Source organism: Ctenopharyngodon idella, chromosome 22 (genome assembly GCF_019924925.1).
Source record: "Ctenopharyngodon idella isolate HZGC_01 chromosome 22, HZGC01, whole genome shotgun sequence".
In the NCBI taxonomy this organism is placed as follows: Eukaryota; Metazoa; Chordata; class Actinopteri; order Cypriniformes; family Xenocyprididae; genus Ctenopharyngodon; species Ctenopharyngodon idella.
This window is the reverse complement of record NC_067241.1, coordinates 29,462,602-29,490,597: the sequence shown is the minus strand read 5'-3', so window position 1 is coordinate 29,490,597 and position 27,996 is coordinate 29,462,602. Positions and strand designations below refer to the sequence as shown.

At 42.3% G+C, this 27,996-nt stretch overlaps 1 protein-coding gene across 1 annotated transcript in view; it reads left to right on the top strand.

Moving 5' to 3' along the window:
- The window catches only part of LOC127505175 (uncharacterized), a 456,255-nt gene extending 429,388 nt beyond the window's left edge, over nucleotides 1-26,867 (top strand). The window contains exon 2 of the mRNA XM_051880559.1: nucleotides 26,249-26,867. The gene's annotated coding sequence lies outside the window, so the exon portion shown is untranslated. The remainder of the gene's footprint in view (nucleotides 1-26,248) is intronic.
- Nucleotides 26,868-27,996: the final 1,129 nt, after the last annotated feature.

The window sequence follows — 27,996 nt, the reverse complement described above, 5'->3', positions numbered from 1 at the left end:
ACACCTTGAATGCTGTGACCCAATCACATCACCACATCAGGAAAGGTGGGGATTTGTAATCCCCTCCCCAACAGGAAGGAATAAAATCTTCCCCAATTGAACAAACCCTCTGTAGCGTCTGGATAGATCCGGCTAGTCAATCAACTTTGGACATTTCAGAATGCTTTTAGCCTCCTGAACTGTGCATGTAAATCATGAATCGGCTCCGGCAAGTCCGGGACCAATTGCCCCATTGGCACCTTTGTTACCCCAGTAAAGAAAAACAGAACACATTCTCACCAGCTCCAGAGACTTCAAAGAGTCACCCTGGTGGGACTAAAGGACATATGGTCACAGACACTGGCCACAACCCCAATACACACACACATACAGACACTCACAAACACGCATGGAGATTGTGAATGTACATTTATCCTCCAAATATGACTGTGCCAATATGTACCCGTCGCTGTATTTAAAGGTGCATGTATTTATCTCTAGTATATAAGCTTAGCTATGACTCTAGTTGTATTAGTTTTCTTCTAAACGATAAAACTCAAGTATAAACTGTATCTCACCTTTTATGTCTTTGCCATCTGACAAGTTTGGTCTCATTGTAAAGCTTTCGTTATGCTCTAATTGAAAATGTATGTCACATGACTGTAAAATGCATTCTTCTATTTTTAATGGTACTTTGAAGAAAATGTACTCAGATCGGACACTTCATAAACCATGTAAATTAGGTCATAAATGGAGACAAAGAAAGAGTTTGCCCGCCAAAATCGCACCCTCATCATTGGCTGATGTATCCCAGGAGGCGTTCTGGCCTGTTGTCCTTAAAACACAATGACACGCATCTCTCAATGTCTCTCGATTGTCTCTCGCCATTTCACACACGTCTCTCCCGGACGTCTCGGCGACCGCGCTTCCATCACGCGCCCCCTCTCTTCGGGACGACCATCTTTTGGCAACAAGTTTCTTTGTCAAACCCTCTTCATCCGTCGCCCTAAGTCTTCTCTCTTCATCGCCTAGGAGACGGACTCTTTTTCTTTATTTTCCGGTTATCTTACTCTTAAGTTAAACCCTTGTTTGAAAATCCCGCCGAAGAACACCTTCTCGGAAAAGGACCAATCGCTTCAGCCGCACGCACCGAAACTCCTGCAGAAACACGAAACGACCACAGCACCTGAACCTATGCAAGTATAGAACCATTCTTTTTAAAGCGTTTTAAGCTCGATGTGTAAGCCGAGTTTCCTTGCTGGCTCTCGAAGGTTTTAACTGTTAGTAAGTTGCCATTCCTTTGATCACCTCTGTTTTCTTGACTTTACTTTCGTTTTCTATATATGTGTATTGTTTGTGTATGTCTAGTAGTATAGTCTCTGTATCCGTAGTTTCATATATTAAATACATTATATTCATGCTCGATTGTTTTTTTTGCTCATGCAACAAACCCAGGTCACTTTAACGTTTCGATCCAGTATCCTTGCTTTACGCATTGATGCTAGAATAGGAAGTCTTTCTCGTGGCCAGAGAAAAACCTTCCTTTTATAATCGGCTATGAGGAGCTAACGGTTTGCTGGACAAACTAATAGTTTCTCTAAATTATTATCAAACCAGAACTAATCATATATGTGACTGATTATAATTCGTTGTAATTAATTCACAATATATGTATAATTCCCTCTCGGGTCGGTATATGTATTATAATTAATCATAAAGCTTTATGATTTATTATATTCATATATTTCACCCATAAATTAATTAAATACCTGTACAGATTCGCTACACCTCGTTCTGAGTTTCTGACCTGACGAGGAAAGAACAACAGCACGACCAAGGTGAGACTCTTGCGAGTAAACCTTTCACCGCACAGATCTTCAAGCAGCGCAGTTGCTTCTGCAGAGGACTTTGACTCCTGACCTGCATAACTCAAGTACCTCCAACCTACAGAAGATCCTACAGACCGACCACCATCTGACCTACAGTTCTCTGGATTACACAAAGACCTCCAGCACTCAGTAAAGCTCTGCAGCTGTTGGAAAGCAATCCAGTCTCCCATTGCACACGGAAGGATACCAGTGGACAACGTTTCCCATTCTCGGACTGATCACCCGACCAAGTGAAACGTAAATATAAGCTAATTAAACCTTTTCCCAAAGGCCTTGGCATTAGGTTGTTGCTAAATGAGATTGCTATTTGTGTAGAGACTGTTTATCTAGGGTCAGCGTACAGAGATAGATACATTAGACACATTATCTGTATTCATAGTAAATGCTTATTTACTATTTTTAATACCAGCATCCAGAAAGACCACAATTGACTCCCTCATAGACTGCTAATTACCCATTCATTGCTTCATCCAATCCGTTGCTCATCTACTTGGCATTCAGTTTTGTTAACATCCATTTGTGTTGTAGTTTGTAGTTTCTGTTTGATTATTGATTCAATTTTCTTAGTAGTTTATAGTTGATAATCAGAGGCTCTACAAGCTCGCCCGAATCTCACTAAATCCTTCAGATTGGTCAGATGATAAACTTCCTCCAATTTATAAAATTCTAATTCAGTCAACAATCTTTCATGATTGTTCTTTATTGTCAAGGTGAGATTCCTGACTGGTGCCCCGAAATATTAGAAGGAATCATCTGACTCAATATTAATATTAATACAAAATATTAATATTAATATTTAAGACCATAAATAACTACATTTGTGGTGCCCTCATGTGAGGCTAATCCAAAATCACTACATATATCACACAGTTTATGTAACCATTCATTACCTTACATTATAGACTTTACAGTAGATCACCGTGACAATGCTGACATTCATAACTTTTCAGCTTAAATCAATTATGCTGCACTATATGGTATAATACAAGGGAGATTTATCATTAGTTACAGTACCCATCTCTCAAGGCTAAGGCCGTAGCTCTGTTCCTATCACCTTCATGGACATTTTTGCTTCTTGTGTCAAGAATGTCAAGGGTACTTGTTCATCACATCACACAAGACACAGTAAAACAGAGAGGAATAAGTCTATCCATAATGGGAGACTTTTGCCACTGGAAATCTCTAGCATTTTCAGTTATTTAAACAAACAAAAATATTTTATTTGATTTTATTTGGTATTGGTTTAAACACTTTCCTCTATTTTGATGTGGTCTGCAGAACAGGATGCCCCCTTTTTTGTGCAAAAACTGGAGTAACTGTTGTTTTGAAGTTGCACTGCGTCTTAACGCATTTGGGGAACGCCTCCGCGGGAACCGGTGTCTGAAATGCTATCAAATCACGGCAATCGTATTGGCCGGCGACAGCCTATGACGTCACTACTAGTGTGACCCGAACGCACATAAGGAGCGCCTACAGAACAAGTCATCCTCTTTCGTCTTTCAGGGACTGTCTTTCAAGGTAAGAACGGCTGTTTATACAGACGTTTCAGTCAGTGTGCACATCCATGTATAGTTTACCTGGTAACACATTTGACTCGTGCGTCTTTGTTAGAGCATACATGCCCAGTGCTTGAGAGTTCTGTCGGCACGCGTTGTGAGCGTTTCTCACCGAGGAAGCTCCACTCTCGTTTGTCTGTCTCTTCTTGAGGGAAGCAGGACAGGTTTTTGTTATGACAGTGTTTTGCTGATTTAGGATGTGTTGTCTCTTGCATCCTCAATGTCAGTAAACAATGCTCTATTTATGTTTGGACGAGCGATGTGTAGGTATGTGTGCAAGCTTTTACATCTGTCACACACATTACTTGTGCATTGTTTGTTTGGACTAGGAGCACACGCGTTCACCTTTTATAAGGCTGTTTTCTCGCACTATGAGTGTTTCCATTTGGCAACCCTAGTTGCGTGTTTCCTTTCTGCACCCACGTTTATATGTTATGAAGCCGGTCCTGTCTGTATATGGCAGGACATACACGGTGGCAGATTATGCTGTGCTCCAATATTTCAGTCTGCAGCAGTATGGCAGGCCTCATTTACGTTAAGGCCTCCGCTTTCTGTTGTCACAGGTTGAGCTTTTTAGGTCGCCTCACTGTTGGTGTGAATTGTTATAATTTTAGTGACCTCAACTCCTTATGGAGAGGAATAAAGGGGGTGTTTATTCATATTAGGTGCATTTTATCAGGCCTGAGAATGGACCGATGATGGGTTTTGTTCCATTATTATTATTTCTGTTGGTCCGGCATAAGGGCTTGGTATTGAGTGCATCCTTTTGGTCTACAGCAGTATGGCAGGCCTCATGTACATTAACCCTCTGGGGTCTGAGGATTTTCGGGGCCCTGGAGAAGTTTTGACATGCCCTGACATTTGTGCTTTTTTCAGTTGTTCATAAACATATTAATGGAAAAAGTGTCATTACACTGTATTCAGCACAAACTAGGCTACCATAATATGTGAGGAACATGTATGTACATGTTTGTGTTTTTGAAGGAATAAAGTTTATGCGTGGTTATTGAAAAAACAAAAAACTTAAGTCACTGAAATAAAGCCAAAAAATATATATTAAATCTGTGTTCACAAGACTTCTGGGTATTGGAGGTTGTAGACTAGAGTTTTTGCTTCAAAATGATGTAAAAATTATCCTGCCTACTCGTTCATTTATAACAATATATTGATTTAGTTTTTGAAAGACACTTTTTGTCAAGAAACACAGTATGCGTGGAGGCGTGAATCATCATGAATAATGGGCGATTTACACCTGAGAAGACAAAAGAATCGCATAAAGAACCTCTAATGAGCTGCATATTAATGAGGCCTTTTAGTCAGGTAGGCTGTGAAAAAACCCTCTGTGATCATGTCTCAAGCTCATCATGGTGTATATCAAACATACAGAAAAAACAGCAATACTGTGAAATATTATTACAATTTAAAATAATGGTATTCTATTATATACTTTAAAATATAATATATTTCTGTGATGCAAAGCGTCTGACCATTCATGTTACCTCTATGGCATTTCATATAGTCTTTTAGCTTAAAAACATGCACATTTGGAGGAATATTGATGGATTCTCATATGTTTATGTCAATTTTCTATACAGAGGAGTAATATTTATTCAATATTTATTGTCATCACTGTGAGCGCTGGATACTGTGTTTTCAATTCATACTTGCAGCCGGAGGGCGCTCTGTACACCTTTAGTCCACAAATTACTCTAAAGAAGAACAGGACATTCAGGAACTAATGGCATGTCTTCCGGAGATCGCTAACCATGGCTTTAACATCCAGATAAACACTTTTCAAGACAATAAATGCACGATTGAGATGATGTATACATGTATTGCCTCAGAATTTGCGTCTGAATAGCGCTCGCTCTGTGGGCGTGGCCGCATTAGCGGATAATGAGCTGAATCACGGGCGTCTGACATGTGTCTCTTTTCATATAGATTACATAAACACAGAATATTTGTTTTCGATTTGACTTACACGATTTAAAACCTGACATTTCAAAGTTTTTTTTAGACATAAGTCTCATTTTTGTGTCATTAGTATTCACTAAGTTACAGTTCAGTTTCTGAGAACTATCAGATTAAACTTAGTTCAGAGGGAGACGAGAGATCACGCATCTTGTTAGTTTTCTTTATTTTGCAAAAAGCACATCATTTTGTTTTTACTCTGAGTGTACGCAAATAAAAGAAGATATTCCACAAATTTTAATGGTGTATAACTCTTAATTATATGTGCAACATTGACGGCATATTTTGAGTCTCTTTCACACTGGTAAGAAAAAAACCGAGGTGGTATCGCCGGCGTGACCGCCGACCCGAGGGAGTTAATGAGCGCATCCTTTCAGACTGCAGAGTATGGCAGGCCACTTTTACATTTAGGCCTCTGCTCTTTGAAGTCTCAGGTTGAGCTTTTAGGTTACCGCTCCCTCTGTGAGAGAAATTACAAATTTAGTGACCTCAGCTCCCTGTAGAAAGGAATAAGAAGATGTTTATTCTATGTTAGATTACAAAAGTATATATATACTTTATGTTTTGGGGCACTTAAACTGGAGCTCCCATTATTAGGGAAGGTTATCGTGGCACCCTTACTATGTGCCTCTTTTCTTTGTGAGGTCTTAATAGTGGATAGCATTAAGAACGAAATATCACCTGTAGTGAATGGCATGGCCTCCTCTCGATCTGAGAGTTGGTTTTCTAGGCCGCCGCTCATCTGAGCTTCAGGTAGTTGATATGTCAGGTGTTCGGCCCTCCAGAGCCACCCTGATAATCCTTCTGGGTTGAGTGGGCTGGCTTCCTCTCGTTAAAAAGTCGTTTGTTAAAGCCACCGCTCTGCTGAGCTCCAGGTAATATCACGATTTGAGGTGTTTGGCCTTTGTTAGGCTCCCTTGATACCTTCCCTAGGTCGAGTAAAGTGGTTTCCTTTCGCTTAGAGAGTAGAAGGCGATATGCTGAAGCCTCCGCTCCCCCAAGCTCCAGATAGATCTTGACTGTAGGTGTTGGCCCTTTCTGGGCCACCCTTGACATCAGCCTGTGATGAGTGAGCTGGCTTCCACTTGTTTGAGAGTCTCTATTCGAGGCTGTTGCTCCATTTGAGCTCTAGGTAATTGATGTCTTTGATGTTGGCCTACTCCAAGGCCACCTTGACAATCACCCTATGATGAGTATGTTGGCTTCCTCTCATTTAGAGAGTTTTTATTGAAGCCTCTGCTCCACTGAGCTCCAGGTAGTTGATGTCCTCAAGTGATGCCCTGTTAAGGCCACCTTGACATTCCCTGTGGTGAGTGTGTTGGTTTCCTCTCATTTGGAGAGTCGTTTTGTTGAAGCCACCGCTCCATTGAGCTCCAGGTGGTCAGTTCCCCTGAGTGTTGTGTGAGCCGGCCTCCTTTCTTTAGAGTTGTTAGGCTGAAGTCTCCGCTTCATTGAGCTTCAGGAAGGTCATGAGTGCATGTGTACTGGCCCTTCTTCTGGGCCGCCCCGATATCCGGCCTAGGCTTGTACTCAGGAATATGTCTTTTTTGACAGAGGCGGTTCAGCTGTAGCTTTCTGCCTCCTACCATGCAGTAGCCCGGAGTAGGCTACTCCTAGGAGAGCCTTTCCAGCTTAAGACTGGCAGCTAGTGATCCTAGTTTGTGCTTTTTTTATTTGCTTATAAACATATTAATGGCAAAAGTGTGATTACACTGTATTCAGCACGAACAAGGCTACCATAATATGTGACCAACATGTATGTACATCTTTGTATTTTTTAGAGAATAACCTTTATGCGTGGTTATTGAAAAAACAAAAAACTTAAGTCACTGAAATACGTCCACCAAACAAATACAAAATATGTGTTTACAAGACTTCTGGGTATTGGAGGTTGTAGACTAGAATTTTTGCTTCAAAATGATGTAAATATTATCCAGCCTACTCGTTCATATAAAACAATATATTGATTTAAATTTTGTAAGACACTTTTTGTCAAGAAAGACAGTATGCAGGAGGCGTAAATCTTCATGAATAATGCTGTGATTCACACCTGTGTAGCGAATCTGTACAGGTATTTAATTAATTTATGGGTGAAATATATGAATATAATAAATCACAAAGCTTTATGCTTATTATAATACATATACCGACCCGAGAGGGAATTATACATATATTGTGAATTAATTACAACGAATTATAATCAATTACATATATGATTAGTTCTGGCTTGATAATAATTTAGAGAAACTAGTTTGTCCAGCAAACCGTTAGGTTTTTCTCTGGCCACGAGAAAGACTTCCTATTCTAGCATCAATGCGTAAAGCAAGGATACTGGATCGAAACGTTAAAGTGACCTGGGTTTGTTGCATGAGCAAAAAAAACAATCGAGCATGAATATAATGTATTTAATATATGAAACTACGGATACAGAGACTACACTACTAGACATACACAAACAATACACATATATAGAAAATGAAAGTAAAGTCAAGAAAACAGAGGTGATCAAAGGAATGGCAACTTACGAACAGTTAAAACCTTTGAGAGCCAGCAAGGAAACTAAGCTTACACATCGAGCTTAAAACGCTTTGGAAAGAATGGTTCTATACTTGCATAGGTTCAGGTGCTGTGGTCGTTTCGTGTTTCCGCAGGCGTTTCGTTGCGTGCGGCTGAAGCGATTGGTCCTTTTCCGAGAAGGTGTTCTTCGGCGGGATTTTCAAACAAGGGTTTAACTTAAGAGTAAGATAACCGGAAAATAAAGAAAAAGAGTCCGTCTCCTAGGCGATGAAGAGTGAAGACTTAGGGCGACGGATGAAGAGGGTTTGACAAAGAAACTTGTTGCCAAAAGATGGTCGTCCCGAAGAGAGGGGGCGCGTGATGGAAGCGCGGTCGCCGAGACGTCCGGGAGAGACGGGTGTTAAATGGCGAGAGACAATCGAGAGACAAATGAGAGATGCGTGTCATTGTGTTTTAAGGACAACAGACCAAAACGCCTCCTGGGGTACATCAGCCAATGATGAGGGTGCGATTTCGGCGGGCAAACTCTTTCTTTGTCTCCATTTATGACCTAATTTGCATGGTTTATGAAGTGTCCGATCTGAGTACATTTTCTTCAAAGTACCATTAAAAATAGAAAAATGCACTTTACAGTCATGTGACATACATTTTCAATTAGAGCATAACGAAAGCTTTACAATGAGACTAAACTTGTCATAAGAGAAGCGTATAAAAGAAGTTATAGTTTACAGTCAAATGTAACCGTTGGAAATGACACTAGTATCACTACAATCCTAGCTAAGCTTATACAGTGGGAATAACTATATGCAATTTGACAATACAATGGCGGTTACATTTATATATAATTATATATCTTACACATACAGTCTTCAATGCATGTTTGTGTGTCTGTGTGTGTGTGGTGTGTGTTGGAATGTGATCTGGCACTTAGTCCACATGAGGGGCCCTTTGATGTCTCAAGAGCTAGGAAATGGGGTTCTCTGTTTAACCTCAGAGGGTCCATGAAAGTGCCAAAATGCTCGTCTTTGTCAGACCGGCCGGGGCCGATGTGAGATTTACAAACACAGTTCAGCAGGCTAAAAGCATTCTGATATTTCCAAAGTTGATTGACTACGCCGGATCTATTCAGACACTACAATCCCCCCTTCGGCCAACGAAGTTCCTGTGCGGACTTCGTTGGACGGTAACAAAGTTCGATGGCACATGGATCCGGATGGTCAAGCAGCAGGTGGTTCCTACTGGTTCTCTGTCCATCTCGATGAGGCTGGGCATTTTCTTTGGCTTGAAACTTCCTCTCCTCTGTCTCCTTTTGAAACCTTGTGGAAGGGCAGATAGGCACTTGTCCATGGACTCTTGCATCCCTTTGGTCCCTTCGGATAGGATGGAGGCCAGGACCAGGGTGAGTGCGTACTTGATTGCTATGGAGAGGCAGAGGGCTGTGTCAGCAGCTGTCCAAGCCTGGGCTATAGGTGAGCTGGTCAGGACAGGCAGTCGGGAGAGTGCTTGGAGGGCTGTATCAACGGGAGTAATGTCAAGTAGCTGGGACCCCCCTTTCTCAATCCTCAGTTCCAGTTCTGGATCTAAGGTGTGGTTGTGATTTCCGGAGGAGGATGGGATTTCCAGTTCTGATGGGTCCTCTTCGCTTGAGAGACAGTACACTGTCAGACTGTTGAGGTGAAGGATGGAACCCAGGGGTACCTGGATCCACATACCTTGATTGGGCAGGCTGACACGAGTGGCCGTGTCGTGCTGATTGTAGGTTAGGGTGTCGATGCGAGTGGGGGTGTGGACGAGCAGTCGGTCGCCCACAGTCTTGGCTTGTGCGTGTGAGGCTTGGCCTCGGCGGGGCAGCGTGTGTCGCTGATCACGGGCTGCAACCGGCAGATTCCTTCAGTGTGTTCTCTGAGGGAAGGCTTGTTAGAGCCGAAGCAGTGAATGTCTTTGGTCAAAATGCACCTGCTCAAATGGGGAGCCAGATACAGCTGTGGGTCGCTGTATCCATCCCAAGATACATCTGAGGTATGTATCTTGGGATGGATGTTACCTTGCCACCACCTGACATTGACCTTGTCTTTGGGTCTGTAGATGTTATCTGGTTCACCGATGACGGCCACCTCATTCTGCTCGGGGTTGGCGCGCCATAGGATGGCAGCACCCAGGGAGTCAGCGAGGTGGGCTGGAACAGCCTTGGTTGGTCTGCCAGTAGCAAAGTCCAGCATAGTTTGTACAGGGTACTGAGGAATCCTATTCACAGCCACGCTCTCCATAGAGAAGCTAACTTCTCGCAGCAGGTCTGTTATCAGAGTTATGCCCAGCTGACTTTGGGCAAAGTCATTTTGGAAGACTGGAAACAGTTGCTTCATTGAGTTCACCGTTTGGATCAGCAGGAAACTGTGAGTACAGGGAACCACCACAATACCTTCCCAGGATTTGCTGATGGTTTGCAGGGTTTGACGCTGCTTTGCCAGTTGTTTTCTTAGCTGTGGGCGGAGCTCGTCGAGGTGCTGGTGAGTGGAGTAGGCTGTGATGATGCTGGGGTCTCCTGGTTGGTACAGGTGCACCAGCAGCGTCACCAGCTGCGCCGTCATTAGTTCAGCGGGGGATGCCCGAGTTGACTCCGGTATGGTGTCCGTGATGGCTATGAACCCCAGAGGAAGTTTTACATTCCAGTCTTTCTGGTTGACTGACCATGAGAATGTGACTCCTCTGCGTTGCGGTGGGGTTCTGGGATTTGTGTTTGCAGTTTGGACTTGACAGCAAACCTGACATCCTCTGACATCCTCTGCCACATCTTGCTGCATGCTGGGCCAGTACGCCACTTGTTTTAATGTCTCATCAGTGGTTCTGGTGCCATGGTGTCTGGCACATGGTGTGTCGTGGGCGTATATCGGTTCACCCCCCTTTTGGCCTTGTGGCATTACAAGCTTTGGCGCTGTGAGGTCGTCAAGGACATGTTTTAGGATGTTTATTCCCACACGCAGCATGTGGTTGATCCCATGCAGCCGTTTGTGGATAGGGGTCGCCGTGGGACCAGATGCCATGATCGGGAGGTTGGAGGGGTTTGAGTGGTGGATTAAAACAGTTCGTAAGGACGTGTTGGTAATTTTGGTTGTCAGTGGCAGTGGCCGTAAGGCGGGAAATGTTGCAGGAACAGAACGCTGGCGGCAGGTTGCTGCTGCCACACTAAGGGTGGGTGACTGGGGTGGGGGTGACCGTAGATTGTTATGCAGCGTGCCAGTCTTGGCACGGGCAGTAGTTTGGTCGTTTGTGCCTTTGCCACGCCCTGGTTGTTTTGAATGTCTTTTCACCTTTTCCCAGTAAACGCTCATGTCGTGTGTTTGGGTGATGTCATCACGTGTTTGGAACAGGTGTTGATGTTTCACCGACATGTTGTATTCAGTCTTGAAATTAGTTTGTTTCCAGCCTGGAAGATGGCATGTAAAACTAGGTCTGGCATTGTGTGAGTCTGTGCAAATGAGTTCTCTGATGTTATGGGCTGAGGCAACTTGAAGGGAAGAGCCTTCAGCCACATGCTGTTAAGTGCTCTTATTGAGGGAACACCGAACCTCCCATGTGTCAACAAGCACACACACTTCCCATTGGACTTTCGTCTGCCAACCATGATGACTGCCAAAAACATCTGCGTTTTGAACTTGAAATGGAATGACCTGCGTCTAACCCATCACTTCCTGGCCTTTCCGGACCCCCTGATGCACCCTAAGCCTCATATGGACATTGCTAATGAGTTGGTGTGGGCCCCAATGACTGTACAGCCCCCTGTTTTTCCTGTCAACACTGCCAATTTCCTGTCAGGCCAGACCATCCCAGAGGTCTGCATCCTGCTCAACATACAGGAAGCTGTAGTACCAGCTTACACCAAAGGGGGTGCTGTTTGGCTCAACATGCAAGGTGGTCAAACCCTGAACCACACGCTGGGCTCGTTCACACTTTCATCTAAAGGCGTGGAACTCGGACTCACTCTGGAAGCCACACACCTCACTGAAGTGTCATCCCGTGTAGTTCACAGTTGGCTCAACGACTGCATGGTCACAGACATCAGCAGTCCTAAAGCCTATCAGCTGGGATGGACTTTGAACCGGCACTTCTATGACTTTGAACTCCGGTTAACAGTCAACATACAGGAAGATCTGCCATTTCTGGGTCGCCGGCTGGCCTCCCATGTGGCACCGCCCTTTGGGTGGCTGGATGGCCGGGGCTTGTCCCAGGCTCTTTCCGAACGCCCAGTCTGGTGCTTGGGACGGACACCCTCGTAGTGAGGCTGCCCTCTGTTGGCCGGGAACTGTCTTGACTCTCTGTTAAACGGTCTGTCACTGTGGTGCGTGTGTGCGCCCTCTAGGGCCAGTTCTGGACAGTGATCAGAGACCGGGTAAATGGTTGGATTTTTAACAGTCTTTTCAGATGCAGCCTTTTGCTTAGAATAAGCCTTGTGGGCTAAATCTCGCAGCTGTTGAGTAGACATACTCCGTGGGCAGGCCAAGACTCCCAGATGATGACTCACCGCAGGATGCAGATTTCGGAGAAACAAAGTCTTAAAGTTGAAATCTTCCTCCATTCCTGGCTCGTTACGTGCTCCGAAGTAGGCCCTTCGTATTCTGTTGTAGTACGCTTGTGGGGTTTCCAGTCGGCCCTGTTTAAGGTCCATGGCTGCGAGGAGCCCTTGGTCCGATTTAGGGTCAGAAAACTCTCTGATCAGAGCCTGTCGCAGCTGCTGGTAGTCTGATTTGACAGCTTCTGGCTGCCGATCTAGAAAACTGCGCACATCACGGCTAGACGTGATTCGGAGCAGGTACAGCCTGTCCCATGCATTCACGTTGGCCACATTTTGCAGCAGAAAGTCAATGTCCTGCAAATACGCGTGCACGTCAACGCCCCCTGCTGGGTCTGGGGTGAAAGTGGGGATATTCTTTGCTAGCTTGTCCAGATCTTTGGGAGCCATGCCATGGCTAGTGGCATGGGTTTTCTGGAGAGGCTCCCAACCTTTTGCTGTGGGAGAAGGTTCTTGGCCGCTCGCGGGTGGCATCTTGGGCAGTGGCCTTTCAACCCCCTTTTGAACTAGGGATTCTTGACTGGGCCTACTGGCCAGGAGAAACTCTGTGAAGTGAGCTTCCCCTCCCAAGTCACCTTGCAGTTTATAGGAATGTTTCAGTTCTCTGTGAACAGTGTCCAATTCATCTCTTAAATAGTCTCTTTGTTGTTTCAAAGCAAGGATCTCACTTCGGGCCTGTTTAAGATGATTTTCGCAGGCCCGGGCCTTAGCGTCCCTTTCTTTCAGTTCGATCTCTGCTCTTGCTAGGAGAGTTTCACCTTGTTGGAGTTTTCCAGTTAGTTCCTCCCTGGATTCCTTTTCCAACTGCTCTTTACGCTCCGCCTCCAGGTGGAGCTCTGCAAGGGCTTTTTGGAGTCTCTCTACCTCCTCTTGCAGCTCGGGGTCGGATTCATCCGCTGTTCCACGCTTGTCCTGGGTCTCGAGGAGTAGCTGATCGAGGTGATGTTGAGTCTGGGCCTGATTTCTTCGGGCCTCCACGGCCTGAAGCTTGAGCGCCGCTGCTTCCTGCTCCAGGAGAGCGTTGCTCCTTTCGCTAAGCCTCACTTGGGCAATGAGGTTGTGGGCAAGGCCGCCAATGAGCTTGGCCCATTCTTTGTGGTTGTAGCTCTGCGTCGGATCATGGGCCATTAGTCGATTTAGGTCCCCGTCCAACTGCTCACGGCTCAGGTGCTGGAGGTCACTGGCGGCGTTGGGCAGGAATGCGTTGGTCATGATGCCCAACCAGGTCTCGAGATGATCCCAGTGGGTGTCAGGGCTGGATGCTCGCGACATAGTGGCTTTACTGTTGACGAGAGAAAGACAGCACAAAAAGAACCAATGCAAGCTCACGCAGGACTAGCGGGTTACGTAATACGTAATTAGCTAAACTTTGTGTGTGATTCCAGTTAACCGGTGCAGACAGTTAGTTGAATATAGGCCAGACACTTATTGTCGATGGCCAGGAACGACCACGTGGGTTAATTTGTGTCGGCAAGTGCTGGATTTAAATAAAGATCTTGACAGGCGGAGGCTCTACGAGTCTACTAATGATTTTGGCTGCTCGGCAGTCTATCTATTATTCAGCTTCCGTGATGGCTCTCACAGGCTCTGCGTTTACGTGAACTGAAAAAGACAAACAGTAGAAAAACAGAACAGAACAGGATGGCTGCAATTTATGAGAAATAGAACAGTAAACAAATAGGAAGGAATGAAAAATAGAATAGCAATAAAATACCGCAAGAAGGGCTAGAGGGGAGAAGTGAAACTTCAGCTTATTACCACAGCAATTGTTTATGACGGGGCCTGACGAGAGCGTTGTCGCATCATAAAACCTAGAAGGATGGTATGGCTTAAGAGCAAAAGGGGTTTTGCCAACACTTCTGATTGGAGAATATCAAATATTCTGTGGCTTTCACTGAGCGAAGGGACTGTATGTCCTTAATCTCGGCATGGGGTGATTTGTGATTGCTCAGACAAGAACTCAGTGGCGGGGGCAACCTCTCCTAGACGTTCCAACACTTGGCTGCCGTGTTCCTCGGCACCCTGTACCTTTTGCACTGCGATGCAACCTCTCAAACAGGGACTTTCAGCACAATTGCGTGTTTGGGCAAGGTGTTTGCGCCAACGGCCAGATTGGCGGCCAAAATTGAATTTTTCCCAACCCCAGAGTCTGACCCCGCAGGCAGTTACTCAAAGGGCGGTTCTGTCGTGCAGAAACAGGGAAATGAAACAAAATTGCCTTTGTTGCCAACCTGGACTCGTTGCCTCCTTGCACCTGACACACCCAACCTGCTGATGTCCCTGCGTGTTGCCCGCGGTACGAGGTCAGAAGTGACCGAGGTTCACCCACAGCCAGTGAGAGATCCGCCAGGCTAGTCTGCTCCGCTCACTGGAACTCACTGGAACAACCGTCAACTCACCACCGATCGCTAGAGGGCCCTATTTGCAAATACACAAGTGGTCACGCAAACACAGCTTAATTGTAAATTTAAATCTTAATTTAAATCTTGTTTAAACTGAATTTAAATAATCAAGTGTGTAGGACAAAAGAATAGGGGTCTAAAATGACAGTCAGAATGAATTAGCTAAAAGCAGAAAAGAAAAATAAGATAAGGCAAAGTAAAACACAACAATTCAGAGGCACTTGATTCAAATTTGAATTAAACTCTGTTCAATTGAATTTAAATAAGTGCGTAGAATAACAGAATGGGGAAAAAGAAAGGAGAAAGTCTTCCCTATTTGAGAATTCCCTAAAGGGAATTGCTTCTTGATGAGCAAAATGCCAACTGATTGACACTACTTACTTTTAAATTTCAATTAAATGTTGTTTAATTAAATTAAAAAAATAAGTGTATAAAATAAGGGAAGCTTGGGTGTGAGAATGCTGTTACCAGCAAATCACAAACAGGACACAGACCTAAGAGTGGATAAAAATAAAACAGTAAATAATAACAAGAAAGGAATTTCAAAAGTAAAAAAAAAAAAAAAAAGAGAGAGAAAAAAAAAAAACTCAAGAGAGAAAGAGAGTATAATGAAAGAAAATCAAGTAGAATAATAAAATAACATAGAGCAGAGAAACTGTGAACACAGGAAAAGCAGGGAAGGGGACAAATACTCAGAGACGGGAACTAACTTATCTGGGAGTGTCCACCAGGGGGAGCACTTTCAGAAAGTGAATTCTCTTGTTGGAAGGGAAACTTAATTTAAATAAAAAATTTAAACGTATTTAAATCAAATTTAAATCGGTAAACCACATTCCAAACACGATTGAAAAGCATAACCATCAACAAACATTTATAACGGCAAGCTAGATTAAAGTAGCCAAAAGGAATTTGGAAACACTTCAGCTCAACGGATGGAGAGCAGAGCTAACCCAGAACGTCCACACGATGGCGTTAATGAGTCCACACAACAATGAAGTAGGGAGGGGTGCCACACACCTGAACAGATTGCCCTCTGGCGTCTGGTCAGAGGTACTGCATCCACCTACTTTAATTCGTGATATTTTAAATTAGCGCGTCTGTGGGGTTCTGATTCCCTTACGGCTGATTTAACTGCACTATCACGGTTACAAACTTTAGAATCTCGGCGGATTCTTTGGTGCCATGTTACTGGACACTAATATGCCCCTTTAATACGGGTACACAATTTTGGGGATTAGTGGACCCCTGTTTGTGCAAACTTAGTGCACACGAATATGTAACTTTGCAGGATTTCTTCGCTGCTGTTATGAGTCACGCTGGATCAGGTCGTGACTGCTCCAAATTTTACACATCAATCGGATTTCAGATAAACTGTTTTCAGATTAGATTTGCAAGAGGTAACGTGATTGGTTAGCTATGCCAATGGCGTTACCCAGGGAGCGAGACGCTATTTTGAATTATTGGACGACACAATAATTCAAATTTAATAGCGCTACAATTATGAGGCCTTCAGAAAGAGTCGGTGAGAAAACTTGTCACAGCTCTTTTTCACAAATTACGCTGAATACGATTCAATTCGTTTATTCAAGCGGAAATTAATATTAAACTGTATATTGCAAAAAGATTGTCGCCCTTTGCAGATACGAGTTTGAAATATTAATTGGGCTGCAGTTTACTTTACGGTCAACAATTGACTACAGTGTTTTTAGGCACAAATAGCTTGTTAACGTTTTTTTCAGAATGAGGGACGCGTTGTCGGCTCACTCAATAAGGCGCGCATATACACATTAAAATCACACAAAATTATTCTAGGTTGCTCATACACAAAACCAAGTTTAAAACATTGCTCGCGTTCTCCACCAAATAATCTGTAGCGAATCTGTACAGGTATTTAATTAATTTATGGGTGAAATATATGAATATAATAAATCATAAAGCTTTATGCTTATTATAATACATATACCGACCCGAGAGGGAATTATACATATATTGTGAATTAATTACAACGAATTATAATCAATTACATATATGATTAGTTCTGGCTTGATAATAATTTAGAGAAACTAGTTTGTCCAGCAAACCGTTAGCTCTTCATAGCCGATTATAAAAGGAAGGTTTTTCTCTGGCCACGAGAAAGACTTCCTATTCTAGCATCAATGCGTAAAGCAAGGATACTGGATCGAAACGTTAAAGTGACCTGGGTTTGTTGCATGAGCAAAAAAAACAATCGAGCATGAATATAATGTATTTAATATATGAAACTACGGATACAGAGACTATACTACTAGACATACACAAACAATACACATATATAGAAAACGAAAGTAAAGTCAAGAAAACAGAGGTGATCAAAGGAATGGCAACTTACGAACAGTTAAAACCTTCGAGAGCCAGCAAGGAAACTAAGCTTACACATCGAGCTTAAAACGCTTTGGAAAGAATGGTTCTATACTTGCATAGGTTCAGGTGCTGTGGTCGTTTCATGTTTCTGCAGGCGTTTCGTTGCGTGCGGCTGAAGCGATTGGTCCTTTTCCGAGAAGGTGTTCTTCGGCGGGATTTTCAAACAAGGGTTTAACTTAAGAGTAAGATAACCGGAAAATAAAGAAAAAGAGTCCGTCTCCTAGGCGATGAAGAGTGAAGACTTAGGGCGACGGATGAAGAGGGTTTGACAAAGAAACTTGTTGCCAAAAGATGGTCGTCCCGAAGAGAGGGGGCGTGTGATGGAAGCGCAGTCGCCGAGACGTCCGGGAGAGACGGGTGTTAAATGGCGAGAGACAATCGAGAGACAAATGAGAGATGCGTGTCATTGTGTTTTAAGGACAACAGACCAGAACGCCTCCTGGGGTACATCAGCCAATGATGAGGGTGCGATTTCGGCGGGCAAACTCTTTCTTTGTCTCCATTTATGACCTAATTTGCATGGTTTATGAAGTGTCCGATCTGAGTACATTTTCTTCAAAGTACCATTAAAAATTAGAAAAATGCATTTTACAGTCATGTGACATACATTTTCAATTAGAGCATAACGAAAGCTTTACAATGAGACTAAACTTGTCATAAGAGAAGCGTATAAAAGAAGTTATAGTTTACAGTCAAACGTAACCGTTGGAAATGACACTAGTATCACTACAATCCTAGCTAAGCTTATACAGTGGGAATAACTATATGCAATTTGACAATACAACGGCGGTTACATTTATATATAATTATATATCTTACACATACAGTCTTCAATGCATGTTTGTGTGTCTGTGTGTGTGTGGTGTGTGTTGGAATGTGATCTGGCACTTAGTCCACATGAGGGGCCCTTTGATGTCTCAAGAGCTAGGAAATGGGGTTCTCTGTTTAACCTCAGAGGGTCCATGAAAGTGCCAAAATGCTCGTCTTTGTCAGACCGGGCGGGGCCGATGTGAGATTTACAAACACAGTTCAGCAGGCTAAAAGCATTCTGATATTTCCAAAGTTGATTGACTACGCCAGATCTATTCAGACGCTACACCTGAGAAGACAAAGACCCGCATAATGACCTGCATAATGACCCCTTTCAGTCAGGTAGGCTATGTGAGAGGACACTAAAAAATCCTAACCCTAAGTACAAACTTTTTTTTGGTATTTTATTCAGAATATAGTTAACAATATAAATGAGACACATTTTGAATAAATGAGGGCACATTTTGATATAGAGTTTTACCTGGAAATAAATCCTGTTCAAAGATATAAGTGAACATTACTTACCTGGTATTCCAATGTGTTTGGTGTTTCTGCACTGGGGGAAAAAAAAAAAAAATGTCCACTCTTAACAGAAAACATGACTGTATAGGCATAAATATAAAATGACAGTACCAGTCAAAAGATTGGACACAAAACTATTTATAATGTTTTTGAAAGAAGTCTCATGATCATCAAGCCTGCATTTATTTGATCAAAAATACAGAAAAAAACGCAATACTGTGTAATATTATTACAATTTAAAATAATGTTTTTCTATTTTAATATACTTTAAAAAATAATATATTTCTGTGATGCAAAGCACCTAAACATTCATATGCCGAGTCCTGCTCCCCAGGATGCCCGTCTCTATGTTCCGGTCTGAGTTGGAAAAAATTACTGCCAGTTTGCAGTCCCTCTTTCTGGACCCCTCCTCTGGAGGCTAGTGCTTTAGAGATTCTGTTTTGGTAACAGACCGGTTGCTGGCCAGACTAGGTTACAACTAAAGTAGGACCAGGTCGGCCTCCCTGGTGGCAGTCAGGGTAGACTATGCTCCCCAGAGAAGTGACTGGCCGGGGCTCCTCTCGGCTCCCTCGCCACATTCCCTTAAAGGGCTTTCAAAAGGGAACGTCTCAGGTTACGCATGTAACCATGGTTCCCTGAGAACAGGGAACGAGTCACTGCGTCTCCCTGCCATGCCTCGGGGCTGCCTGCTGAACAGTCCCTTCAGACGATAAGTGGATGACTTGTTCTCTAGGCGCTCCTTATGTGCGTACGGGTCGCACTAGTAGGTGACGTCATAGGCTGTCGCTGGCCAATACAATTGCCATGATTTGATAGCGTTTCAGACGCGGAGGCGGAGGCATTCCCCAAATGCGTTAAGACGCAGTGTCTCATTCCCACTTCTCAGGAAACCATGGTTACATGCGTAACCTGAGATGTTTCTTTATTGAATATAATATACAAAACTGCACATGCCTGGACCTCTATGCAGGTTGCAAAGGTTGCGTTGACACTTGGCATTAACATGTGACCTGTATCCGGATGTTGGCAACATACACATTGAAAAGACAAGTGTAAACGTGCTTCTGATCAGAATGTTGTCCGAACTCCCTTTTCTGTCATAGTCATTGCACGCTATATCCTTAAACCCGGATGATGTGACTAGTTTAATATGATCAACCCAGTTATTTTTGTATGATCAACTCCGGAAGTACTCCTTTATTTAAACATTTTAATTTGATCTAAGACTGGAGATGGTATCTGGTGTCGTATAGCCTACCCTTGTTTAGTTATAATTAATGCTCTTTAATGTAATGTGTGTTCTTTTACTTCTTTAATACATAGGTGTTCAGATTCTGCCATTTTCTACATATTACACATACAATATAAATGTTTGCGCATTCCTTTCAATCATGAAATGCGTCGGAATAGTGACTTTTCATCATACAAGATTAACGTTGGGAAACTTAAAGTGGTAGATTAAGTACTCTATTTGTCATCGATTGTACTTTTGTTGAATAAATCACAAAAATTCCATGCTGTGTGTACTGCCATGGATAAACGCTAAAGTTTTACGCCATTTGAAGCTTCTGCCTTGAAACATAAATCCGACTGGTTATCCAGATACAGAGGCCACTTAATGTGAACAAATATAAACACGCCGTGTCCTGATTGGCTAATGATCCAGTCTGCTTGATCAGATCATGGTGATCGCATGTTAAAGCCAAGTGTTAACGCAGCCAAAGTCATCAATGACTGCATCAAAAAAGATATTTTCAGTCACTGATAATGCCAGCCACAGGTTTGGGTAGATTTCTTGCAGTCACTTTTCATGTGCAGTGGAAAATGATTTACTTAAACTTAAATGATTGCAATTCATGTATGCTTAAGACTACAGTGCTAGTCATTATTATTATTATTATTATTATTATTATTTAAAGTGTAACAATTATCCACTGAGGGTGAATTGAAGTTGAACCTATGTGCAGTTTTATTTACATAACATAATCCATTGAACAAACACAAAATAAAAGACTTAAATTGTAACTTGACAAGAGACAATGGAAACATGAGGGCTATATATACACACAAAGACTAATGACTAACAAAATACACCTGAGCATGATCAAGACAATAAACCAACGACAAAACATAACTGAGTACCACATGACAAAATAAACCAATAGAAACAAACACATGAAACAAGGGAACAAATCAGAATATGACACTTCAGACAAGGGAAGCACATGACATGATCACATGTGGGGAGCAGGGAATCACATGAAAAACCAGGAACTACGACTGTGAGCGTACATACAAAATAAAAGACATGGACATATGAACAAAACCCAAAACCAATGTTACATATTCCCCCCTTAAAAGGGTGACTGTAGATGCCCTACAAGAACAACCATTAAAAAAAAAAGCCACCACCTTAGGAGGAGCTGTAGTGGCTGCCACTGCCTCGGGAGAAGCTGTAGCAGTCCCTGCCACCTTGGGAGTAGCTGTTGTGAGTACCCCCCATAAAAAAATAAATAAAAAAAATATCCAGGAGAGACTTGAGCGACCACGATGTGAGGGGACTCTGGCATGACGGGCATGATGTGACGAGACTCTGGCTTGGTGGCCATGACGTGACAAGGTTCTGTGGCGGCAGCCAGGACATGACAAGGTTCTGGGATGGCGGCCATGACGTGACGAGACTCTGGCGTGGCGGCCATGACGTGACAAGACTGTGGCGTAGCAGCCATGATGTGACGAGACTCTAGCGCAGCGGCCATGACGTGATGAGACTCTGGCGTGGCGGCCATGACGTGACGAGACTCTGGCGTGGCAGAACTCTGCTGTGGTGGTTACTGTGGGATCGCTGGATTTCTTGTCCACAATTCCCACAGTAAACAATGAGCCAAAGTAGTCAATGTTCTGTGCTAGGGAAAAATTGATCTTGGCCAAATGGCCTCTGGTATGCTGCTGGCAACTAACATCCACCTCTTGTCCGTATTTACTCTTGTGTACAGTATGATCATATTGTGTCCTTCTTTGTCATTCATCATCATCATCATCATCATCACTTTTGCATTGCATGTGTAAAGGAGGACAGATAGTGAGAGCTGTGCAGGTAAACCTCACTCCCCTGATGTCAAGAGGTGCACTGTCGACTGACTCTAGAGAAAGTGGTGTATAGCGTCCTTGTTAGTGTGCCAACTTTGCATGCTGGCGTTCGGGGTTCGAGACAAGCTCGGAATGGGGCGGTTAGGACCGAATGGTAACATAAGTTTGTGAAATTTGGAGGCGGAGCAATGAAGAGAGGGGTGTGTTTGTTTGGGTTGATTTCAAATATCAACAGTGTTCAACATCAATTCTGGGAGATTGCATACCGCACCTTTAACGTAATATCACACAGTTAAGACGCCTTTCCACTGCACATGACAAACAATAGCCGATGGACTGAAAGTCATTAATCTGCTGTAGAGAGTCACCTGGGGGTTGCGTTGGGTGCCGACCATCTGCGGATGAGGAATTTTCGGATCCATTTTGAGCTTTGGAAGTATTAAAAAATTAGAACTTGAGCGACCACACTGTATGCGACACGCCAACCGAATGTGATGTATTCCAATGTATTCCAATCAGATCAGTGTGATTTTTTTTTTTTTTTTTTTTTTTACTTTATCAGAAACACTTGATACATTTAATTTTTTTAAAAAAAAATGCATGGTTATTGATAAATAAGTAATCAATCATTAATTTAGTATTTATATTTTTTATGTTGTCTGGCGCATTTTTTCATGTATTTTCAAATTATTGGCTGTTATTTGTCTGCATTCATTAGCTCGTTCCACCATGGTAAAAGTTCGGAGGATAAAGGCTCTTGCTATTGCATTGCAGATCATTTAAGCCGCTAAACTCTCGGAAAGTTTTCAGTCCAATGATCCAGTAAGGAAATTCATTCAAACAATCAGTCCAAAAGTCCATAAGAGTTGGCAGAGAGAATAGAGACTTACGTTGTGTTTCAGTGTGTCTTTAGCTTTAAAACACTAGCTCTGTCATATTCTGTGATTTCTGAAGAGTGCGATTCCTCACGCAATGCTTCGTGAAATAAAGACTGAATGGAATGTCAAAACATCACACCACTCACTAGTAAAGTTTTGATGGATGAAGATTGCAATCTAAGTAAAGACAAATGTTGTGACATACAGGAGTCATATACAGTAAGCACACCTAAGTATAATTACACACATAAACATATAATTATATTGATGCACAAACGTGTGCAATCTCCACACATTAATTTTACATTGTATTATGTGAAATTACACTTTTACACATTTACGTTGTTTCCACACACATTCAGGATAATGTTTTAATTTGTCATGTGTAATGTTGCTGTGTTTAATAATTCTGAATGTATCCGTGTACTGTAGTAGGCATATAATGTAGTCAGGTCAGGGCTGTTGGTTTAGGTTTTTTATGGAATCTCCATGTGGTTCTGTTCAGTATCGCAACTTGGACATCTAAATTTACCTTGAAAAAAACTTGTAGAAAATACAGTTTTGTGAGAATCACCCTTCAATCTGATGGTTTACTTTGCTGGATATAGCAAATAATGACAAAATGAATGTGTTAAACAAGATCAATGATGTATGCTTAATTTCATGATAAGTGTGTGAAATTAACAAAAGGGTGTGATTAATCGCAATTAAGCATTTTAATCTATTAAGCCATAAAAAACATTACAGAAGCAAATTTATTTATTTTAAAGAAAATACATCACTTAACTTGCAGTTTAAAACAAGCAAAAACAGCCCACATTGTTAGCTTTTTTAGAACCTCTCTACTGGCAACACTATTTCAGAATAGTACACATAACATCAACAAAGTTATTACAATCTTACCCCTCTGCTCCTCTTCTTTGTGCTTCCTGCTGTCGGGAACACCAGACTCAGATACAGATATTTGTTTCAAACCACAGCAGTGTATTTATTAATAGAGATGCAGGAAAGACAATCAGGTTGAGTATGGCAGTATTGCAGGTTCTGGACAATTGATAGTATGTTAACTAGGGCTGCCCCTGACTAAAAAAATTTCTAGTTGATTATTAAGCCATTAATTGACTAGTTGCACTTTTATATTTAATTACTTAACCCTTGTGCTGTGTTGAAAACCCTATCACACTCGTGGTGTTCCTGGTCAAAAATCTTCAATCTTTTTGTCAACTTGTTTTCTTTATGTAACCGGGAAGAAGAAAAGACACACACACCAGAAGCAAAATTATGCTTTTCAAAATTGGGGTTTGTTTAATCTGACTGCTGTTCAAAAAATTACAGCAGTCAATGGGAGCAAAACTTGAATAAGCAAGCTTACAGAAGTAGATTTTGGATAGTTGAAGATTTCACTAATTACACCATACAAAAAGAGAGAGAGAGAAAAAAATACTCTAATCCACAGTTTAATCAAGCAAAATCTGAAAAATGACAAACAATTGTTGCGAAGAAAAGTTAAGACAATAATTAGTGCCACTTCCAATCGACTGGATGTAATTTAGACGAGGACATGCAACCCCTGAAGTACAGTAAAATGCAAATTAATAAACTAAAAAAAAAAAACGCACTGGAGTCCACCGGAAATAACCGAATTACTTGGAAAAAAAAATACCTTAAATGTTAATACAGACTGGAATACGGCAGTGGCTGAGGTACAGAAGAAAAATAAAAGCACATTAGCAAAGCCACATTTCCTTTGTTTCACATATTAACCATGAACCATAAGAAAAATAAATCAGAATCAATCACAAAATTATGGAAGCCCGTTTCCGCCACAATTGAGTAAAAAAAATATAATTCTGTAAGTCATAATAATGAGAAACTTTCTCATAATTATGACTTAGTATCTCATAATAATGAGAAAGTTTCTCGTAATAATGACTTAGTTTCTCATAATAATGAGAAACTTTCTCGTAATTATGACTTCGTTTCTCATAATAATGAGAAACTTTCTCGTAATAATGAGAAATTTTCTCATAATTATGACTTAGTATCTCATATCTCATATCACTGGAATGAAGGTTTATGACTGGGCAAGTGCTTTGGGACCCGGTTTATATTAGAAAAGCTTTCCAGCGCCTTGTCTAGGCAAACCTGCACATCAAATAGCGTAGACTCATCCGCGAAATACGTGTTAATGTTAACACATAAACCCACACATTTTATGAAGACGTTGCACTTAAACTTAATTAATACATGTCATATTCCTTCGTTAATCTGATAGTTTTGTAAGCCGTTTCGTTCATGAAACAGTTTCCACCGTTACCACGGAAACCACTTTGCTTTCCACCTTCTCGTGCGCATGGAAAAGTATTGAAGATATACTGATGATTTATAATAACTGATGTTATTTAATAATAGATAGACTGCACTTTGTAGATTACTTTAATGAAAACAACTGTTTTGCATAACGTGCCATGTTTGCTGTTCTCGCATTTACGAGACTTTGACCAGCGGATGTCGCTAGCGTGCCACGCCCTTCTGCTCCGCTGCTCTGCGTATGCATAGAAGTTTCTCATTATTATGAGAAAGTTTCTTGTTATTATGAGAAACTAAGTCATAATTACGAGAAAGTTTCTCATTATTATGAGAAACTAAGTCATTATTACGAGAAAGTTTCTCATTATTATGAGATCCTAAGTCATAATTATGAGAAAGTTTCTCCTTATTATGACTTACAGAATTATATTTTTTTTACTCAATTGTGGCGGAAACGGGCTTCCATACAAAATAGCTTTTAACACATCTATAACAGATATATAAATTATCAAATAAACATTGCATTGAAACACTTTATATCAAATCGTGAAATTTACATACCCAATAATCCTTTACTATTTGCCATGAGGTTCACTTGTCAAACACTCAATCCAAAAGCATCGACTGAAATGTAAACATCAAATACTCTTTCGGACTTCATTTCAACACATATTTGTACATATTAAACACATTAGAGTAATATTTACCCGAAAAGATGATGAAACCACAGTAGATTAGACCGAATGCAAGCACTAGCACATGGAGCTCTCCTGTACAGTAAGAATGGCTTCTCTAGTCGCGCACGTGCATCCAAAACAGGCAAAATACTATCGTGAGAAGAGAGAGGAGATTTCTTAAAGGGGCCACAACAGTTTTAATACAAAATAGAAACATTGTATATTTATACTACTTGGCCACACTCTCCCCTGCTAAAAAGTCATTGCCCTCAATGACATCAATACATATTCTTAACTTCTTTCACAGCCTCTCTGAAGAATACACTACCAAGACTTGTCAAAACCTGGGAAAAAACTTCAGGACTGAGAGACACAGAATTACAGGCTGATCTTGGCTCATTAAATGGGTTTGAATGCATACCAGCATTGGGCCGACTGGTTCTTCTGGGTGCGGGAACAGGCCTCCTAGAGTCAGGTTTGGTTACTGAAGGGCAGGGGCAGGTTCATGTTCCACTGATAACACATTACCAATTTATATTTTCAAATCTGTTAAAGAATTATTAGGCTGCATAAATTAGGTCAGCCGGAACCGGGAACACTTCCTATAACGCCTGATGTACTCGTTACATCAGAAGAAGAATGGCATCTACGCTAATATTAGTCTTTCTGGTTATCCCGAGGTTCACCGTAGTCAACCGGATCCGGGCCGTATCCAGGTGAGACCAAGGACCTGCGCCTTGACACGACCACAACGCAGCCCTGAAGTATCAGCAGAGATTGAGTCAACTAGATCATCCACTGTGAGGGCCTCATCGACACGACAGCCACAACACAGTTCCTCAACAACAGTCCATACCGCCGTGATGAATACGATCCTCAATTGGATGGAACTGGAATAAATACTTTGAATGTTGCGATCCTGTCGGACTTATGATAGCTACCTGAATCGTAACAAAGCACTGTTGGCCAGAGGAGAACTGGCCCCCCGACTAAGCCTGGTTTCTCCCAAGGTTTTTTTCTCCATTTAAACACCTATTTGCCACTTGTCTGCCACCTGATGTCACCTGATGGAGTTTGGGTTCCTTGCCGCTGTCGCCTTTGGCTTGCTTAGTTGGGGACACTTGACATTTGACTTGACATTTGATATTCAACAGTGCTTTGATCTGCCTGCATTGACACTATTCTTTTAAGAGCTGCTGTGCAGCCAAATAATGTACCAGTTATCAATGTAAAGCTGCTTTGACACAATCTACATTGTAAAAAGCGCTATATAAATAAAGGTGACTTGACTTGACTTGACGGTTCCACTGAATGGAAACCGGTCCAACATCTAAAGCTTCTTCAGCTGAGCCGGAGACTCCAACATGAACATTCCTTGTCTCTTCAAGATGAGGTAATGTAACCTCTTCCAACACCACATACTCTGTGTTAGCATTTCCAACTTCCACAGGCTCAAGCAGAGCCGTAGATGGTGATGACGACAAACTACTCCCTGTTACCACTGGTTCAACAACAGGATTCACACAAGGGTGTAAGTCGACTCTGTGGACTCTCTTACTGGGACCACCCTCCAGAGGCTCAACCATATACATGGTGCCCTGTACCTGTATGACCCGATATACAGTAGGAGCCCAAGCATCCTGTATCTTGTTTCTGCCAGTATGTCGGTGACGTAAATACACCGTTGGACCAACACCAACGGTAGGACAATAGACTTTGTCGTTTAATGGGGCGAGTCTCTTAGCAGCCTTGCGCTCTGCGTATTCTCTCATTCTTTCGTAAGCTTCTCTGAGGCGATTCTGGTGAATTACTAACCAATCTTGTCTTCTATCCACAGCTTGTTCCTGGCCTAGAAGAGCATCAAGGGAAGACGTGGTTCTACGCCAAACAGCAAGAAATAGGGTGAGTAGCCTGTTGTTGCATGTGGTGTTGCATTGTATGCATAGATTACCTCAGGAAGGTGTTCTGGCCATCGCCTTTTCTTCTCAGGAGGTACTGTTCTTAACACCTCATGGAGCGTCCTGTTAAATCGCTCACACTGAGCATTACCTTGTGGACGATAAGGAGTCGTGCGTGTTTTCTTTACTCTATACAGTCGACACAACTCAGCAATCACCTCGCTTTTGAAATTCCTTCCCTGATCTGAATGCAACCTATCTGGCACTCCATACTTCATGAACCACTCACTTTCAGTAGAATCTTGGCTGTGGTTTCAGCTCTCTGGTCTCTGGTTGGGAATGCCTGTGTAAATTTAGTAAACACATCGGTTACGATCAACACATTCTCACGACCATCTGAGGCAGGTTTGAGCACTGTATAATCCACTGCCACTACTTCCAAAGGCCTTGAAGCTAAGAACGGCTTCATAGGAGGACGGATTTTCGGCTGCGGCATCTTGGTTAGAATACATCATTGGCACTTTTTGACC